Raw genomic sequence first — 21728 nt, forward strand, 5'->3', positions numbered from 1 at the left:
AGATGGTTGTTTTTTTTCGCCCTCTCTTTAACTACCCATGGACTGAATTATTTGAGAGTTCATCATGATGTTGGTGTCCGATTAAGATAAAAGAGTCGAACTTTTCCTAGTTCTGATCAAGCACCATTCTCCCCGTGTCACAGTTCGTATGCTGTCCCCAGCGATGCGAATTTCCAGCCTTTCAGAACCACCAAAGGGCCGAATCTTGAGCTACACTACTCTACATTCCATGTTCTACCACACAAAGTTATAGACCTTATAGGCTATAAGATCATGCGAAGCATCTTCAGAGCCATTCTCTTTTCCCCAGGACAGAGGAATCTAAAGCTGAAGGGCTCCGGTTTAAAGTGAAAGGGGAAAGAGTTAAAAAGGAACGGGGGGTGGGGGGGGGCAACTTTTTCACACAGTCGAATTTGAGACAGCTGCCAGAGGAAGTGGTTGAGGCGGGGACCGTTGCAATATTTACAATGGATTTGGACAGTTACGTGGATAGGAAAGGTTAAGAGGGATATGGGACAAATCTAAGCAAAGGAGACGATCTGGTCGGCATGGAAGAGTTGGATCGAAGGGGCTATTTCATCTAAGACTCTAATTCAACTTCACTCATCCCATCATTGAACTGTTCCCAAAAACAATGGACTCACTTTCAATGACTCTTCATCTCATTTTCTCGACATTTATTGCTTATTTATTTATTATTTTGTCATTTTTGTATCTGCACATTTTGTTGTCATTTTGCACTTTGTCGATCTGTCCTGTTAGGTGCGGTCTTTCATTGACTCTTTAGAGTTTTTATGTACTTCCTGGGTATGCCCACAACTTACAGACCCTATGGGGGTGTATATGGTGACGTATATGTACGTTGATAATAAACTTTGAACTTTTTAAACTTTGAATTCCAATCTACAAAGAACCCGGCTCACTCAGAAACGTCACCGAGACTTTTCTGATTCAGATTCAGAATTAGTTATCGCATGCACGTAGAAAGAAAGAGTGAAATACATTGTTTGCGCTAACAACCAGAACACCTATAGAGGCGCTGGGGCAGCCCGCAAGTGCCTCGACACATTCCGGCGCCAATATAGCATGCCAACGATGCTCGGCAGAACAACACAGAACACCACAAAGCAGAAGACAACAAACAACAAAACAGGACAGTGAGACAGGCCACTTTCCCTCCCTCCCAACCACCCGCACGCACAGCAGTCCTCTAACCCCAGGACAGATCCCCGGATCTCCAGGCTCCAGGCTTTGGCCATCGGAATTCGACTTCCGGACTTCAGACTGACTTCCGCATGAGTGTTCGATCATTTGACTTTGCTTGATCGCAAATACAAACATTTCAGTTTAAGCAGACAGCGCTCCAGGATACCCTTACTGAGTCGAGAATTCCGCTCTTACCTGCGCACAGGTGCCTGCCTCTACCTGGTGCATGTAGTACTGAACCAAGTGACTGGCGTTAAACACTTTCCGTGAAGGAGGAAGACCTTAACGTTCTTTGCTGCTTCCAGTTTTGCCAACAAGGACACCGCCGTGGATTCCTACTGGAGATGCTGGCAACTTTTAGTTAGCGCTCCCCATACCAGAGCTTTTCATTTCATTTCAGTCACTCGTCGAAAGTGGTTGATGAACTTGAGGCGATATTCACATTAAGCTTAGGAACGTCTGCACACAGTGAGCAGCTCCTTCTCACCAGCACGCTGGATATCTGATCTTGGAGATGCAGCCACTCTAATAACATGAGCCGAGATCAAGGGAAATCGGGCTGCAGAAAATAGCCGCGCTTGCGGTGACCCGGCGCTCTCGGGACGTGACACTGGGCCAGTTTCTAAGTGACAAACAGCTCCTGTATCCAGAATTTCTGTCACAGAACCTCTCATAACGGTTTCATGCGACAGATCAAGAAAAACAACATAAATTGCAAGACTCATGATCATTATTTCTTCCTGCGCTTTCTAGAATTGAGCATTAGACTGTAAACGATCATTGCTATCGCTCAAGGCATTGGATATCTCAGCCGATCGCAACGTAATTGTCTCTTTCCTGCTTCTGCTCGCGGGGTTTATAAGCTGAGCAGCTGAATACGGACTTTAAAAGGTGAGATTTTTTGCTGCTGCTCTCTCCTCCTCGCGTCCTTCCTCTGACAGAACAGCAGGTAAGCTGATCTCAAAGCGAAGGTAAGAGGAAAAGGAAAGAATAGATGGTATAATAAAAAAAAAGAGAGATGGCCAGAATGTGGAACTGGGGAACAGTGACTGGGGGAAGATCTTAGTCGAGGTGAAAGACAGGTAAGAGATGTTGGGAGGAGATGAGATGGTGGTGGGAATACCAGTTTACACCAACACTCACACAAAATGCGTAAAAAAAATGAGGAACTCAGCGGATCAGGCAGTATCTATGGAAATGAGTAAACAGTAGAGGTTTTGGGCCAAGACCATTCTTCAGGACTGGAAAGGAAGGGGGAAGACAACAGAATAAAAAGGTGGGGAAGGGAAAGGAGGATAGTGAAAGGTAAAACACTACAAAATGTTGCAGCTCAGCAGGTCGGGCAGCAAATATGAAAATAAATAGTCAACATTTTGGGGTGAGACCTTTCATCGGGACGATCTTTCTTTCCGTGCCTGATGAAGGGTTTTGCCCTGAAACATCAACTGTTCATTCATTCCCGAACCTGCTGAGTTCCTCCAGCATTCTGTGTGCTTTGCCTTGGATCGCAAGAAGGTGATAGGTGAAGGCAGGTGGGTAGGCAAAATAGAGGGATGGAGAGGAAGGAACTTGATAGAAGAGGAAAAGGGACCCAGAGGGAGGTGATAGGCAGGTGATAAGAGGTAAGGGGCCAGAGTGGTGAATAGAGGAAGTGGGAGGAGGAGGGAGTTTTTTTCTTACCAGAGGGAGAAGTTAATATTCATGCTATCAGGTTGGATGCTATCCAAACAGAATATAAGGTTTTGCACCTATAGGGCCAAATTGCCCAAGCTTTTCCTGTAAATTCTATGCATCAAATGATATAATTGGGTGAAATTTGCATTGGTTTTGTTGCCTGTGGATTTTCTTTCAAAGGTTGAAAGGATGGTGTAGGATGAAATCTCGAGAGCAATTTAAAATCTGCTGAATGAGCCCAGGGAGAGATGTAACCTATGAGGCTTTGGATCATGAAAGTGAAATTGAACCAGTCCATTGTTGGCTAGCATCAACCCAATGGACTAAGTGGCCTCTTGCTATGCTGTAAATGTCTACTATCAGATGAAATGATCAGTGGCTCAAAGCTTAACCTGTTGTGGAATGTCATCAGGGAGGATGGGATTGATGCACCCATTGGGAGGCCCAGAGCAAGGGACAAGGAAATGTTAATGATCCTTTGTCTGCATAATTACCCATGTTTATCTGAAGTAAGCTTTCCACTAATCCTAATGCTCTCAAAAGGAGAAGAAAATCTCCCAAGGTTGGAGGCCATCACTATTCAAAGAGCTCCATTGAATGTGTGGACGACAGGTGTAGGCTAAAATGGAAATGATTGTGATACCTCTCTAAAGTCAAACTGCCTTCCAACATCCACTGTCTAGACACACAGATAATGAATGGACACTTATTGAGATACTTCACTCTCCCTGAAATGATATCCAATTTAAACCTTTAATGGAAGAGGGGTGAATAATTGTGGAAAAATTATTTTAGTCACTTCTATTTTTTGATGATGCAATTTACTTCTCTGCTGCAAATAACATGCACGACACATAACCTCTTGTCACTGTCAGTAACAACTGTCTGTCATTCTTCATTTAACATAGAATAAAAATTGCCTTTGTTTACTTGAGATGCGTTCATCTTATTTTATTGAATAATGTCCTGAACAAGCAGAGATATGATTTCTGTTTCCCTTGCATGCTGTGTCTTTAAGTCAAACTATCTGATGTACTAAGGCTTCTGAATTATAAATGCAGTAAATACCTAAAATTATTTTTCTAGATTAATTATTTTTCTGGATTTTTGGATGCAATGTCTTTAAGTCTATCAATTTTATGTTCTTGGGTTTCTGAATTCTAAATATACTAAATAAATAAAATTGTTTTTTTCTAGATTAAAAAGGAACTAGAGCATAATTATTTCTTATATTCATTTATTACACTCACAATTTATGTATTTGAATGTTTCATAACTGTTCTGTCAGTTGATATATGGTAGAGTTGGAGATAAGCACCAACATTAGAAATAAATTATTTAATTACCATGTGCTATCAGGAAAGAATGAAGCTAATGTAGTTTCACATGAGTAAATCCTTTTGCTTAGTTCTCACTTGGATTGATTTGGTAAAATCCCATTTAAATGACCTTTCCTTCTTGCTGTTACATATTAATTAATTAGCCTTTTGAGTAAACTCCAAAAAAGACATTTTGCCTTTTCAATCAAAATCTTTTGTTTTCTTTGGTGAGGATGCTATAAGACTATTATAGCAGCATTACTCTATTAGCTACTTATTGATATTAAAAATAATGACAAATAAATGTAATTATTTAAAATTTAATGGAAATGTATCAATTCCAAGTACTGTAACATCATTAAGCTAGAAATCTCATACATTAAATAGCCAGATATATATCTTCAACTGAATTAACTGTAAATATTCTAGAAATTAGGAACATAAATAATACAAACCAATAATTCTAGAAGATATATCTTATTCATTGACTTTGAGATTTGTTTCTCTATCTAGTGATGAATTTAGAGCTTTATTTAAATTGGTAATAAAGGGTTCAAGATAAATGCAACGGAATGTCAATTATATTCTCTCCCTTATTTCATAGTTCCCCATTCTCTCAAAGACAATATTTGAATGAAATGTTCATATTGACTGGATCATTTGACTTTTTGTTGTTCACCTATTCTGCACGTGAGTAGAATGAGTCACAATTTATACTGTTTTAAAAATATTTCTGCTTTAGAACTCAATTATAAAATAAGAAAGCAACTTCTTTAAAGTTATTTGATCAAGATTATTTTTCTTTGTTATTTTTGACAATCCTCACAGCATCCACTAAAGCGTAACTTTATAAGCAACACATACAACATGCTGGCTAGAGGAACTCAGCAAGTCAGACAGCCCATCAATGAAAGGCAATAAACAGTCGACATTTCAGGCCAAGACTCATCATTAGGATGGGGGCAGAAGCCAAAATAAGAAGGTGAGGGTAGGGGAAGGAGTACAATTTGGATAGTGATAGGTGAGAGAAGGTGAGGGAAAAGATGAGTGGGTGTGCAAGTGTGGATGAACAAAGAAGTTGGCAGGGGATCAGTGGAAGAGGTAAAGTGTTGAAAAAAAGGACTTGAATAGGAGAGGATAGTGGACCATGGGAAAAAGGAACAAAGTGGGAAACCAGAGGGAAGTGATGGGCAGAAGAGAAGGGGCGAGGGGGTAACCAGAATGGTATATGGAAGAAAAAGAGAAGAAGGGAGGGCAAGAAGTTATGGGGAATTATTGAAAGCTAGAGAAATAGATGTTTATGCAATCATGTTTGAGGCATAAAAATATGGTGTTGCTTCTACCACCTGAGTTTGGCCTCATTATGGCAGTAGAAGAGGCCAAGGACTTTCATGTCAGAATGGGTGCCACATACACATCACATTTGGCTTAGCTGTTATACACATTGTGTCTAATAGTCTTAGTTCATTTATTGGATGTGGCGACAACCCAGGTGGTATTTTTTGCCCATCCAAAGATTGCTGCCATACCAAAAAGCTTGCTAGGTCACTTCAGAGAGGCCAAGATTGAACCGGGCGAAGGGGTCTTGAGAAACTTTCCTCCTGGAACCTTGGGCTTTTACAACAGTTCAGTCTTGGTCACTAGTACTGATCTAAGCCTATTAGTCAGAGTAATTTATCTTGGTTTGTACTTAGGAATAGTTATGTGGTGAAGTGTCAAGAGGCAACAAAACTTTTATAAACCTACCTAGACTCGGGACTCCAAGAAGGCAGAAAATTAACATGGAACATTAGCACAAGAAGTAATTAAGTAAATTAAATAGAATGAGACATGTTGTCCACATTATTTTGGCTTGTTACAAATGATTTTGTCACATATGATTTTTCATGACTTCAGTTGGAAATTATATCTCTTCTTCTCGGACGGTGTAACCTGCTATCTAATATGACTGGCAGGCAGAACCACCAGATGATGAAATGATGCTCAAAAGGCTCACAATCAAGGAAACAAAGTGAGCAGAAATTTGAAAATAAAGTGGGCAAAATGGGCAAAGATTGACATTTATTGCCTTGCCTTGCAAAAGACTAAGTGAACTTCAAAGTTCAAGTAAATTCATGATCAAAGTACATAAATGTCACCATGTACTACCTTGAGATATATTTTCTTGCAGGCATTCACAGTAAGTACTAAGAAATAGAATGGAATCAATGAAAATACACACAACAAATATAGACAAGCAGCCAATGTGCAAAAGACAGCAAACTGTGCAAATACAAAAAAAGCTAAAACATCATTGATAATAATAAGTAAATAAGCAATAAATATTGAGAACGTGAGTTGTGGAGTCCTTAAAAGTGAGTCCATAGGTTAGGGTATTTCAGACAGCAGTGTATGGTTTAACCAGATCAAAGTGGGGCTAGAGCCACAAAACAGATGATAGGGAGAAGTCTGTCAATTCGTTCATTTGATGATCTGCAGAAACCTCAAGTCCCCAGATGATTTGAGAATAGGCCTATTGAGAGACTTAGCATAGAGAAAGATATTTTCTGCTAAGTAAGGGTGTTAAGAGATATGGAACCAAGAGGGCAATACTCTCTGTAATGAAGATACTAATCGAATGATATTTGAATGTAATTACTAATGCCACTACTATCCCAAATATTAATCCAGAGTAAGCTTATAGATGTTAAAGAAGAATCTTGTTCTTAAATTCTTTCTTGGCATTCAATCACCCAACAACATTTTTATTCATTTATTGTGATACCGAGCAGAACAGGCCTTTATGGCCCTTTGAACCACACCACTCAGCAATCCCCCAATTTAACCGTAGTCTGATCACGGGACAATTTACAACGACCAATTAACCTACCTTTGGTCTGTGGGAGGAAACCAGAGCATCTGGAGGAAACCTACAAATTCATGGGAGAACGTACAAACTTCTTACAGACAGTGGCGGGAACTCATCCTAGGTCACTGCTACTGTAAAGTGTTGTGCTAACCACTACACAACCATGCTAACTATCTCTGTCGTGTTATGAAAACTGGGATAGAAATATTTCAGTGCAAGACCGTGGGGACTTGGATTTGAAGAAACATCAATTGCCAAGGCATTCCTAATATAAAAGTACTGATGCGACAAATGAGGGCTAAGAAGGTGACCCTACTTCATCATGACAGTAGGATGGCAAGGCAGTCCAGCCAAGTGTCCTGGTGAGAGGCAGCCAAGAATGGTTATTGAAGTTTATAGGTTAATTCTTCAGCTTGTTAGTGGGCAGTCAAATATGTTCCAAATATATTTGTTACCGGCTTTCTAATATCACAACCAGTAATTTCCATACTCAAAAAAATCAGGAAGGTGAATTGAATGAGTTCAGCTCAATTTGCCTCTTGTATAAAGATCAGATTTTATACAAGGAAACTATTTTCAGGCAAGCACAAAATCAAGTGATGTAACTGTATTGTAATATACCTATGTAAAGGTCATGAACCTAGTAATATTTTTCAATATTTGGTTAGTCATATTTACTATGAATATTCTCTTTTATTATTATACATGTTGGTAATTTAGTTTATTATTGTCACATATACCAAGGTGCAGGAAATAACATGGTCATATAGATTAATTCATTACCACAGTACATTGAGGTGATTCAAGGGAAAACAATCCCAGAGTGCAGAATAAAGCGTTACAGAAATAGTGCAGCGTAGATAGACAATAAACTGCAAGGACATAATGAGGTAGAGTGTGAGATTAATGGCCCATTTTACTGTACTTGGGAACCATTCAATTCTTACAATAATGGAATAAAAGCTGTCCTTGATCGTGGTGGAATGTGCTTTCAGATTTTTGTATCTTTTTCCCAGTGGGGGATGGGGAAGAGAGAAAATGTCAGGGTTGGTCGGGATCTTTGATTACGACGGTTGCTTTGCCACGGTAATGAGACACGTAGACAGAACCCAAGGAGAGGAGGCTCGTTTCTGTGATGTGCTGAGCTGTGTCTACAATGTTCTGCAATTTGTTGTGGTCAGAGCAGCTGCCAAACCAAGCTGAGAAATATCAAGCTAGGATGCTTTCTACAGTGCATTCATAAAAATTAGTGTGGGTCAAAGGAAACATATCAAATTTCATAGAACATAGAAATCTACAGCACATTTGGAAACACGAGGGGGTATTTCTTTACTCAGAGAGTGATAGCTGTGTGGAATGAGCTTCCTGTAGAAGTAGTAGAGGCCAGTTCAGTTGTGTCATTTAAGGTAAAATTGGATAGGTATATGGACAGGAAAGGAGTGGAGGGTTATGGGCTGAGTGCGGGTAGATGGGACTAGGTGAGATTAAGAGTTCGGCACGGACTAGGAGGGCCGGAATGGCCTGTTTCCTTGCTGTGATTGTTATATGGTTATATGGTTATTACAGGCCCTTCAGCCCACAATGCTGCGCCAACCAGGCAACCTATTCTAGAAACTACCTAGAACTTCCCTACCGCAAGGCCATTTATTTTTTTGAGCTCAATGTACCTATCTAAGATTCTCTTAAAAGACCTTACTGTATCTGCTTCTACCTCCGCTGCCGGCAGTGCTTTCCACGCACTCACCACTCTCTGTGTGAAAAACTTACACCTGACATCCCCTCGGTATCTATTTCCAAGCACCTTAAAACTATGACCCTTTGTGTTAGCCATTTCAGCCCTGGGAAAAAGCCTCTGACTATCCATATGATCGATGTCCCTCATCATCTTATACACCTCTCTAAGGATGCCTCTCATCCTTCATCGCTCCAAGCAGAAAAAGCCAATTTCACTCAACCTATTCTTATAAGGTACACCTTCCAATCTAGACTTGTACATCTCCTCTGCTCTCTCTCTATGGTATCCACATCCTTCCTGTAGTGAGGTGACCAGAACTGAACACAGTACTCCAAGTGGGGTCTGACCAAGGTCTTACATAGCTGTAACATTACCTCACAGCTCTTGAACTCAATCCCACAGTTGATGAATGCCACCACACCATATGCCTTCTTAACAACACTGTCAACCTGCACAGCAGCTTTGAGTGCCCTATGGACATGAACCCCAAGATCTCTCAGATCCTCCACACTTACCATTAATATTATATTCTGTCTTCAAACTTGACCTACCAAAATGAACCACTTCACACTTATCCGGGTTGAACTCCATCTGCCACTTCTCAGCCCAGTTCTGCATCCTATCAATGTCCCCCTGTAACCTCTGACAACCCTCCAGACGATCCACAACACCCCTTACCTTTGTGTCATCAGCAAACTTACTAACCCACCCTTCTACTCCTTCATCCAGGTCATTTATTAAAATCACAATGTGGTGGGGTCCCAGAACAGATTCCTGAGGCACACCACTGGTCACCGATCTCCATGCAGGATATGACCCATCTACAACCACTCTTTGTCTTCTGTGGGCAAGCCAATTCTGGATCCACACAGCAAGGTCTCTTTGAATCCCATGCCTCCTTACTTTCTGAAGGAGTCTTGAGTGGGGAACCTTATCAAAATTCTGAGGAAGTAGAGGTATTGGTCAGCTTTCTTGGCCATTGTGTCTATGTGGTTAACCAGGACACACTATTGGTGATGTTTTCTCTGAGGAACTTGAAACTCACAACCTTCTCAACTTTACATTGATGTAGACAGGAGCATGTGCACAACCTCTTGCCCCTTTCTGAAGTCAATAACCAGCTCTTTGTTTTGCTGTCATTGAGGAAAAGGTTGTTGTCATGACAACAGGTCACAAGGCTCACTAGCTTCATCCTTTAGACCACAAGAGCATAAGACATATCAGCAGAATTAGGCCATTGGGCCCAACAAATCTGCTCCGCCATTCAAACATGGCTGATCCTTTTTTCCCATCCTCAGCCCCACTGCCCGGCCTTCTCCCCATAATCTTTAATGCCATGCCCAATCAAGAACCTATCAAGCTCTGCCTTAAATACATCCAATAACCTGGACTCCACAGCTGCCCGTAGTAATAAATTCTACAAATTCACCACCCTTCGGCTAAAGGAATTTCTCTGCGTCTCTTTTCAATGGATGCCCCTCTATACCAAGGCTGCACCCTCTTGTCCTAGACTCCCCCACCATGGGAAACATCCTTTCTGCAACTACTCTGTTTAGGCCTTTTAACATTCGAAAGGTTTCAATGAGATCCTTCCTTGTCCTTCTAAATTCCAGCAGGTACAGACCCAGAGCTATCAAACATTCCTCGTATGATAACCATTTCATTCCCAGAATCATCTTTGTGAACCCCTTCCGAAACCTCTCCAATGCCAGCACATCTTTTCTAAGATAAGGGGCCCAGAACTGTTCACAATACTCATGATGAGGCCTCACTAGTGCCATATATAGCCCCAGTATCACATCCCTGCTCTTGTATTCAAGATCTCTTGAAATAAATGTTAATATTGCATTTGCCTTCCTCACCACTGACTCAACCTGCAAGCCAACCTTTAGGGTGTTCTGCACAAGGACTCCCAAGTCCCTTTGCATCTCTGATTTTTGGATTTTCTCTCCATTTAGAAAATAGTCTGCACATTTATTTCTACTACCAAAGTGCACGATCATTAATTTTCCAACATTGCATTTCATTTGGCACTTTCTTGCACATTTTCTGAATCTAAGTTCTTCTGCAGCATTTATTTCAAGAGGTCTTGAATACAAGAGCAGGGATGAGATGCTGGGGACTTTGGCACTCGTACAGCCTGTTTCCTCAACACTGTCTGCCCTTCCACCAACTTTTGTATCATCTGCAAACTTGGCAACAAAGCCATTTATTCCATTATCTAAATTGTTGATATACAGCATAAAAAGAAGTGGTCCGAACACTGACCCCTGCGGAACACCTTTAGTTACTAGCAGCCAATCAGAAAAGGATCCTTTTATTTCCACTTGCTGCCTCCTACCAATCAGCCAATGCTCTAAGCATACCAGGAACTTTCCTGTAATACCATGGGTAAGCAGCCACATATGTAGAACCTTGTCTAAGGCCTTCTGAAAGTCCAAATATACAATATCCATTGCATCTGCTTTATCTATCCTACTTGTAATCTCCTCAAAGAATTCCAACAGGTTCGTCAGGCAAGATATTCCCTAAAGGAAACCATGCTGATTTTGTCCTATCTTGTCCTGTGTCACCAAGTACTCCATAACCTCATCCTTAACAATTGACTCCAACACAGTTCAACCACAGAAGTCAGGCTAACTGGTCTTTAATTTCCTTTCTGCTGCTTTCCTCCTTTCTTAAAGAATGGAGTGACATTTGCAATTTTCCAGTCCAATGCCACTGTACAATTTTCCACTCTGCCAGAGTCCAATGGTTTTTGAAAAATCATTGCTAATGCCTTCACAATCCCTACCGCTACCTCTTTCAGAACCCTAGGGTGCAGTTCATCTGGTCTGGGTGACTTATGTACCTTTAGGTCTTACAGTCTTCTGAGTGCCTTCTCCCTTGTAACAGTAACTACATCCACTTCTTTTCCCTCACAACCTTCCACATCTGGCTCACTGCTAGTGTCTTCCACAGCGAAGACTGTTGCAAAATACTCATTCAGTTCATCTGCCATCTCCTTGTCCCTTACTATTTCTCTGGCCTCATTTTCTAGCAGTCATATATCCACTCTCATTTCTCTTTTATTTTTGAAAAATTACATACATGAAAAAGCTTTTACTATCCACTTGATATTGTTTGCTAGCTTGCTTTCATATTTCATTGTTTACATCCTAATGATTCCTTTAGTTGCTCTCTGAAGTTTTTTAAAAGCTTTACAATCTGCTATCTTCCTGCTAATTTTTGCTTTGTTGTATGCTGTCTCTTTTGTTTTTACATTAGTTTTGACTTCTCTTGTCAGCCACGGTTGTACTATTTTGCCATTTGAGTTTTTGTTTGTTTTTGTAATACATCTATCCTGCACCTTCCTCATTTTTTTCCCAGAAACCCGCACTATTGCTGCTCTACTGTCATCCCTGCTAACATCTCCTTCCAATTTACTTTGGCCAACTCCTCTGTCATACCACCGTAACTTCCTTTATTCCACTGAGTTAATGCTATATCAGACTTGACTTTCTCCCTATTAAATTTCAAGTTGAACTCAATCATATTATGATCACTGCCTCATAAGGGTTATTTTACCTTAAGCTCCTTTATCACCTCTGGTTCATTACATAACACCCTAGTAGGCTCAAAGACAAACTGCTCTAAAAAGCCATCTCAAAGGCATTCAACAAACTCACTCTCTTGAGATCCATTACCAATCTAATTTTTCCTATTGACCTGTATGTTGAAATCTCTTATTTGACACACCTTTTCTATTTCATGTTGTAATCTGTGGTAAATATCTTAGCCACTGTTTGCTGTATATAACCACCATCAGGGTCCTTTTACTCTTGCATTTTCTTATCTCAACCCACAAGGATTCAAAACCTTCCAATCCTATGTCACATCCTTCCATTGATTTGATGCCATTCTTTACATGCAGAGCCACATCAGCCTTTCTGCCTACCTTCCTATCCCTCCGACACACTGTGTAACCATAGACATTCAGCTCCCAACTACAACCGTCCTTCAGCCATGATTCAGTGAAGGCCACAACATCATACCTGACAATCTGTAATAGTGCAACAAGATGATCCCCTTATTTCTTATACTCTGTGCATTGAGATATAACACTTTGAATGCTTCATTTGCTACCCTTTTTGATTCTGCATCCCCAATGCACTGATACTCACCCTGCTGACTTGAATTATATTCTATCATCTTCCTGCCTTTCCCGATAGTCTGACTGCATGCTATCTGTGCTTTTTTACCATCCATCCTATCCTGTGCTCTTTCATGCCAGTTCCCACCTCTTGGCCAAATTTGTTTAAACCCTTCCCAACAGCTCTAACAAACCTGCCAGCAAGAATATTGGTCCTACTTGGGTTCAGGTGTAACCCATCACTTTTGAACAGGTCATACTTTTCCAACAGCAATCCAGAAGTTACTACCTTGGAGGTCCTGCTTCTCAACTTTCTGCCAACTCTCTGAATTCTCTTTTGAGTACCTCTTTGCTTTTCCTTTCTATGTCATTGGTACCAATATGTACCAAGACATCTGGCTGTTCTCACTTCCCCTCTAAAATGCTGTGGACATGATCTGAGATGTCCCTGACCCTGGCATCTAGGAGGCAACATACCATTCAGGTGTCCCGGTCATGTCCACAAAATCTCCCTTCTGTTCCCCTGACTATTGAGTCCTCTATCACTACCACTCCCCTCTTCTCCCTCTTTCCCTTCTGCATCATGGACCCATGCTCAATGCCAGCAACCTGGTCTCCATAACATACCCTTGGGAGGTCATCCCCCACAACAGTATCCAAAACGGCATAGCAACACACACAAAATGCTGGTGGAACGCAGCAGGCCAGGCAACATCTATAGGAAGAAGTACAGTCGATGTTTCGGGCCTGATGAAGGGTCTCGGCCCAAAACATCGACTGTACTTCTTCTTGTAGATGCTGCCCGGCCTGCTGTGTTCCACTAGCATTTTGTGTGCTTGGCTTGAACTTCCAGCGTCTGCAGATTTCCTCGTGTTTGCATCCAAAACGGCATGCTTATATTTGAGGGGCAAGGCCACAGGGGTGCTCTGTGCTAACTGCCTATTCACATTTCCATTTCTCCTGACAGTTACACAGCTACTTGCCTCCTGCAACTTTGGGGTGACTACTTCCCTGTAACTCTGATTGATTATCTTCACAATCTCCATTACAAGATGAAGGTCATCCAGCTGCTGCTCAAGATCCCTAAAATGGTCTTCAAGGAGCTGCAGCTGGATACACTTCACACAGCTGTAGTTCCCTGGGAGACTCTGGGTCTCCCAGGCCTCCAACGTCTGGCATGAAGAACACACAACGGTCATTTACTACACTACACTAGGTACAGTAAGAGAAATAAAAAGGTAACAGAACATTACCGAGAGCCATCTCCTCTTTTGAGCCAAAGCCTGACACTCCTACTCACACCACTAACCTACTCAGAATCAGGTTTATTATCACCTGCATGTGTTGTGAAATCTGTTAACTTAGCAGCAGCAGTTCAACGCTATACATAATACAGAATAATAATAATAATAATAATAATAATAATAATCATCATCATAGTAATAAATAATTAAGTAAATCTATTACAGAATAGATTAAAAATCATGCAAAACACAGAAATAATATATATTAAAAATGAGGTAGTGTTGAAGGGTTCAATGTCCATTTAGGAATCGAATGGCAGAGTTGAAGAAGCTGTTCTTGAATTACTGAGTGTGTGCCTTCAGGCTTCTGTATCTCCTACCTGATGGTTACAGTGAGAAAAGGGCATGCCCTGGGTGCTGGACGTCCTTAATAATGGACGCTGCCTTTCTGAGACATCACTCCTTGAAGATGTCCTGGCTACTTTGTAGGCTAGTAGCCAAGATGGAGCCAGCTAAATTTACAAACCTCTGCAGCTTCTTTCATTCCTGTGCAGTAGCCCCCCACCCCCATGCCAGACACTGATGCAGCCTGTCAGAACGTGCTCCATGGTAATTCTATAGAAGTTTTTGAGTGCATTTGTTGACATACCAAATCTCTTCAAACTCCTAATGAACTATAGTTGCTGTCTTGCCTTCTTTATAACTGCATCAATATGTTGGGACCAGGTTAGATCGTCAGAGATCTTGACCCTGCTTACTCTCTCCACTTCTGATCCCTCATTGGTATGTGTTCCTTCATCTTACCCTTCCTGAAATCCACAATCAGCTCTTTCGTCTTACTGACGTTGAGTGCCAGGTTGTTGCTGTGACAGTACTCCACTAGTTAGCATGTTGGCGCGTGGCCAAGTGGTTAAGGCATCCATCTCATTATCTGAAGGTCGCTAGTTCGAGCCTTGGCTGAGGCTGCGTGTGTGTCCTTGAGCAAGGCACTTAACCACACATTGCTCTGCGACGACACCGGTGCCAAGCTGTATGGGTCCTAATGCCCTTCCCTTGGACAACATTGGTGGCGTGGAGAGGGGAGACTTGCAGCTTGGGCAACTGCCGGTCTTCCATAAAAAAAAACCTTACCCAGGCTTGTGCCCTGGAAACTTTCTATGGTCTATTGAGACTAACTGTTGGCATATCTCACTCCTGTACACCCTCTTGTCACCTTCTGAGATTCTGCCAATCATGGCTGTTTCATCAGCAAACTTATAGATGGTTTTTGAGCTATGCCTAGCCACACAGTCATGGGTATAGAGAGAGTAGAGCAGTGGGCTAAGCACACACCCTTGAGGTGCACCAGTGTTGAACATCAGCGAGGAGGAGATGACATCACCAATCCGTACAGAATATAGTCTTCCGGTCAGGAAGTTGAGGATCCATTTGAAAGGGAGGTACAGAGGCCCAGGTTCTGTAACTTCTCAATCAGTATTGTGGGAATGATGATATTAAATGCTGAGCTACAGCTGATGAACAGCATCCTGTCATAGGTGTTTGTGTTGTCCAGGTGGTCTAAAGCTGTGTGAAGAGCCATTGAGATTGTATTTGCTGTTGACTTATTGTCCTTAGGCACCCCACTTGTCCTTTCTGTACTTTTAAACAAGCGTTGCTGACCTGTGAGAAACCTTGTCGATGTGACCTGCTCCTGAAACTGATTGGGCTGCTGGAATGTACCCGAACGCCCGCGAAGGTCTCCTTTTAAATAAGCGTCGCTGACCTTTACTCCAACTATTTGTTATTTTAGATACAGCCCACTAAGGTGTGCAAACTTGCAGATAAAGTTAGGGGAGAATCTGGCTATGGAGTCATGAGTATACAAGGAGTAGGGACTGAGTACATAGCCTTGTGGGGCAGCAGAGTTGAGGATAATCATGGCAGAGGTATTGATGCCATTCCGTACTGATTGGAGTCTATTGGTCATAAAGTCAAGGACCCAGTTGCAAAGGGGGATGTTGAATCTCAGGTCTCCTGAAATGAGTTTGCTTGGAGTTATTGTATTGAAGGCAGAGCTGAAGTCAATGAATAACAGTCTATTGCAGGCATCTTTACTGTCCGGATTCTTCAGAGCTAAATGGGGAGATGGCATCTCTCATGAGCCTATTTCAGTGCTGGGTGAATTACAGCGGGTTGATGTCTGGGAGAATGAAGGTAGTGCTTCCCACTTCATGACAGTGGCCGTCAGAATCCCTGGGAGGTGATCATTAAGGCACATTTCCTTGCTTTTCTCACTGGATTGGCAGTGGTCTTCTTAAAGCAAGTGGGAGCTACATATGGAGGCAGGTAGAGGCTGAAAAAGTCTGACAGCTGATCTGTGCAGGATCTAAGGACACAGCTGGGGCCACCATCTGTGCTAGATGATTTCCACCGTTTCAGTCTCCGGAAGACAGACCTTACTTTGTACATCTGCAAAGGTGACTGTTGATACAGGTACAACAGAAGCTATTGGTGATGTTCAAACCCCCTTCTTTTGAAAGCACCCCTAAAATGCATTAAACTCTTCAGGAGGGGATGTGCTTTTGTCAGCAATGCTGTCTTGATTGTATCTTGTAGTCATTTATAGCCACACCTAATGGTTGGTCTGGGATTTGATTTTGGACAGGTATTGTTTCTTCGTATCTGTGATAGGTTTACAAATGTCATAACTCAATTTCTTGTAAAAGTCAAGGTCACCTGATTTGAAAGCTGTAGTCCTAGACTTCAGTAGTGAGCGGAACTCAAAGTTCATCTATGGTTTCTGGTTTGGGAACACACTTACTGATAAATTCAGTGTTGGTGGTGACATACTCATCTAGGCTGGCTGCTGAGCTTTAGAATATAGACCAGTCTACCAGCTCAAACCAGTCACAGGGAAGCTCATCCATTTCCTCAGAACAGCATTGTATACCTTTCTGTACTGGACCCTCATGTTTAAGCCTCTCTTTGCATGTAAGGAGAAGGAACAGAGCCTGATAGACTGTCTGATATGGAGGAGCTACTGCACAGGATCGAAAGAAGTTGCAGAGGGTTTTAAGTCTTTTCAGCTCCATCTTGGGCACTAGCCTACAAAGTACCTAGGATATCTTTAGGGAGCGGTGTCTCAGAAAGGCAGTGTCCATTATTAAGGACCTCCAGCACCCAGGACGTGCCCTTGTACCATCAGGTAGGTGTGGTGAACTACATATACCTGTCTGGACACCCCCCCCCCCCCCCCCCCCCCCCCCCCGCTGACTGCTCCTGTGGCTCCTCCCACTGACCCCCTGCTGACTGCTCCTGTGGCTCCTCCCACAGACCCTGCTGACTGCTCCTGTGGCTCCTCCCACAGACCCCTGCTGACTGCTCCTGTGGCTCCTCCCACAGACCCCTGCTGACTGCTCCTGTGGCTCCTCCCACAGACCCCTGCTGACTGCTCCTGTGGCTCCTCCCACAGACCCCCTGCTGACTGCTCCTGTGGCTCCTCCCACAGACCCCTGCTGACTGCCCCTGTGGCTCCTCCCACAGACCCTGCTGACTGCTCCTGTGGCTCCTCCCACAGACCCCTGCTGACTGCTCCTGTGGCTCCTCCCACAGACCCCCGCTGACTGCTCCTGTGGCTCCTCCCACAGACCCCCGCTGACTGCTCCTGTGGCTTCTCCCACAGACCCCCGCTGACTGCTCCTGTGGCTCCTCCCACAGACCCCCGCTGACTGCTCCTGTGGCTCCTCCCACAGACCCCCGCTGACTGCTCCTGTGGCTCCTCCCACAGACCCCCGCTGACTGCTCCTGTGGCTCCTCCCACAGACCCCCGCTGACTGCTCCTGTGGCTCCTCCCACAGACCCCTGCTGACTGCCCCTGTGGCTCCTCCCACAGACCCTGCTGACTGCTCCTGTGGCTCCTCCCACAGACCCCCGCTGACAGCTCCTGTGGCTCCTCCCACAGACCCCTGCTGACTGCTCCTGTGGCTCCTCCCACTGACCCCCTGCTGACTGCTCCTGTGGCTCCTCCCACAGACCCCTGCTGACTGCTCCTGTGGCTCCTCCCACAGACCCTGCTGACTGCTCCTGTGGCTCCTCCCACAGACCCCTGCTGACTGCTCATGTGGCTCCTCCCACAGACCCCTGCTGACTCCTCCCACAGACCCACCCCCGCTGACTGCTCCTGTGGCTCCTCCCACAGACCCTGCTGACTGCTCCTGTGGCTCCTCCCACAGACCCCTGCTGACTGCTCCTGTGGCTCCTCCCACAGACCCTGCTGACTGCTCCTGTGGCTCCTCCCACAGACCCCTGCTGACTGCTCCTGTGGTTCCTCCCACAGACCCCTGCTGACTGCTCCTGTGGTTCCTCCCACAGACCCCTGCTGACTGCTCCTGTGGCTCCTCCCACAGACCCCCGCTGACTGCTCCTGTGGCTCCTCCCACAGACCCCCGCTGACTGCTCCTGTGGCTCCTCCCACAGACCCCCGCTGACTGCTCCTGTGGCTCCTCCCACAGACCCCCGCTGACTGCTCCTGTGGCTCCTCCCACAGACCCTGCTGACTGCTCCTGTGGCTCCTCCCACAGACCCCCGCTGACTGCTCCTGTGGCTCCTCCCACAGACCCCCTGCTGACAGCTCCTGTGGCCCCTCCCACAGACCCCCCCCCCGCTGACTGCTCCTATGGCTCCTCCCACAGACCCCCCCCCCCCGCTGACTGCTCCTGTGGCTCCTCCCACAGACCCCTGCTGACTGCTCCTGTGGCTCCTCCCACAGACCCCCGCTGACAGCTCCTGTGGCTCCTCCCACAGACCCCTGCTGACTGCTCCTGTGGCTTCTCCCACTGACCCCCTGCTGACTGCTCCTGTGGCTCCTCCCACAGACCCCTGCTGACTGCTCCTGTGGCTCCTCCCACAGACCCTGCTGACTGCTCCTGTGGCTCCTCCCACAGACCCCTGCTGACTCCTCCCACAGACCCCCCCCCCCTGCTGACTGCTCCTGTGGCTCCTCCCACAGACCCTGCTGACTGCTCCTGTGACTCCTCCCACAGACCCCCTGCTGACTGCTCCTGTGGCCCCTCCCACAGACCCCCTGCTGACAGCTCCTGTGGCTCCTCCCACAGACCCCCCGCTGACTGCTCCTGTGGCTCCTCCCACAGACCCCCTGCTGACTGCTCCTGTGGCCCCTCCCACAGACCCCCTGCTGACTGCTCCTGTGGCTCCTCCCACAGACCCCTGCTGACTGCTCCTGTGGCTCCTCCCACAGACCCTGCTGACAGCTCCTGTGGCTCCTCCCACAGACCCCTGCTGACTGCTCCTGTGGCTCCTCCCACAGACCCTGCTGACAGCTCCTGTGGCTCCTCCCACAGACCCCTGCTGACTGCTCCTGTGGCTCCTCCCACAGAACCCTGTATAAAGGCGATTAGAGGCACTGCTCCTCCCTCAGTCTCCAGGATGTTGTGTGATGGTCTCTTGCTGCTGATAGTGCTCTCTTCCAGCTAATAAAAGCCTATCTCTCGCCTCACATCTCCGAGAGTTATTGATGGTGCTTCAGTAGGAGATACAGAAGCCTGAAGGCACACAGTCAGTGATTCAGGAACAGCTTCTTCCCTTCTGCCACCCGATTGCTAAATGGACGTTGAAGCTTTGGACACTATCTCACTTTTTTATTAATATACAGTACTTCTGTTTTTGCACATTTAAAAAACATCTATTCAATATATGCAATTGATTGACTTGTTTATTTATGATTATTATGTTTTATTTTATTTATTGTTTTTTTCTCTGCTAGATTATGCATTGCATTGAACTGCTGCTGCTAAGTTAACAAATTTCATGTCACATGCCGATGATAATAAACCTGATTCGGATTCTGATGGTCTGATTTCCAAAGTGTGCATGTGGGATAGCTCTGTAGGTGTGTTTGATGGTGCAATAGGGTGTTTGGGTTCCTGGTGGGACGGGAAACGTACTGGTAGTACAATGGTAATACATTCTTGATATTGGCCTGAGTGAAGAGATCCTCAGGGGATCCATTTCAGGGCTGTTGACAACAATATGCAGTTGATTACGTGCAGGCTTCACATCTTCCTGGGATGGGATGTAGACTGGCATGAGGGTAGCTGAAACTCCCTTGGCAGGTAGTACGGTTGACACTTCACTGTTCCAAGCTGGGTGAGCAGGAACTCGGCAGGACTGTCAAAGATTGTTAGTAATTATCAAACATCAGACTGAATTTGCATGTGGATTAATATCCGCACTTTTGGGAGGGACCAGTCTTGAATCACCTCACCATGTTACTCAGTCAGACACTCCCACGCTCTGCACTCTGCACTGAATGCTCTCCGTATCTCTGACCTGTGACCTTGGTGTGGGTGCAACCCAAGGAACTGTATTCAAAAACTAACTACCAATGACTTAGAAAGCAAATTTCAAATTTCCATGGTGAATATTCTTCCCTGGATTGAAAATATTGCGATCATCACAAATTGAAAAATGTATTAAAAATCATGTCTTTTTGATTTGTGTTACATGGTATGTACCTTTATCATCAAATCTAGTGTAGCCAATTAGTTATTATCAGAAAGAATTGAGATAGATCAATGCTGGATAAATTACTGTTTCAGTTCATCAAACCGAGGCTGTAAGTAAGGCTTTTTAACGCACACAACAAAATAAGTGTTCCTGCATCCCTAACCAGAGATCCCTTCGAGCTTCCTGGGGTTTTGAAAAGGAACGCAATTATCTCTGGTCCATCAGATATCTTACCCACTGACAAAGAGCAGTACGCTCGTTCCGGTCTGCTGCGCTAATCATCTCAAAGGGAGCTCATTTTTCATACAAGCATTTGCTGAAAAGAAACAGGGAATTTGCCAATTGTACAGGAAAATTACACAATGCACACATTATTGTATCTCAGGATGGTGGCATACAGGGGAACAATTTCCTCAGTACATAATTTGTAATGATACTATTAATTCACATAAAAATAAATAATTTTGCTAGAGATAACGCACAGTGCTTCTCTCTATAACTTCTCTTAAACACCATACAAAAATTACAATTTGAGAACAGACTATTTGATCTAACTAAATTATATTAGCCATCATCCTCCAAATGAATCGTGAATGTCTAACTTTGATGGTGATTCTAGTTCACGAGTATTTTTATATAAATATTTGTTCCACTCTCTGCCCTAAGTTCAATATGGAGTATTTAGACTTAAGATGACATCCCTTTCAGTCACTGGAATATATCTCCATCTAATATATTGTATTCCTTCCTCACTTTCAAAGCTTCCACCATTTCACCTCATTGTCTCCTTTCTTCTGATAAAAGAGTTAGTTTTTTAAAGACCAGTATTTAAATGGTGAATCTTAATGAATCTTCTGCTGCCACCACATTAATGTACATTTAGCATGCAACTTATATTGTAGCTGATAGATTTTTAGAAGAGAGACACACAGTAGCTATGGTAGACAGTCAGAATCTCTTTCCCAGGGTAAAAGTGTCAAATACTAGAGTCAAAATCAAAGTAAATTTATTATCAAAATTACCACGTACATACGTTACCAAATACCTTCTTGAGATTTATTCTCCT

This window comes from Hemitrygon akajei, chromosome 11, assembly GCF_048418815.1.
Source record: "Hemitrygon akajei chromosome 11, sHemAka1.3, whole genome shotgun sequence".
Taxonomy (NCBI): Eukaryota; Metazoa; Chordata; class Chondrichthyes; order Myliobatiformes; family Dasyatidae; genus Hemitrygon; species Hemitrygon akajei.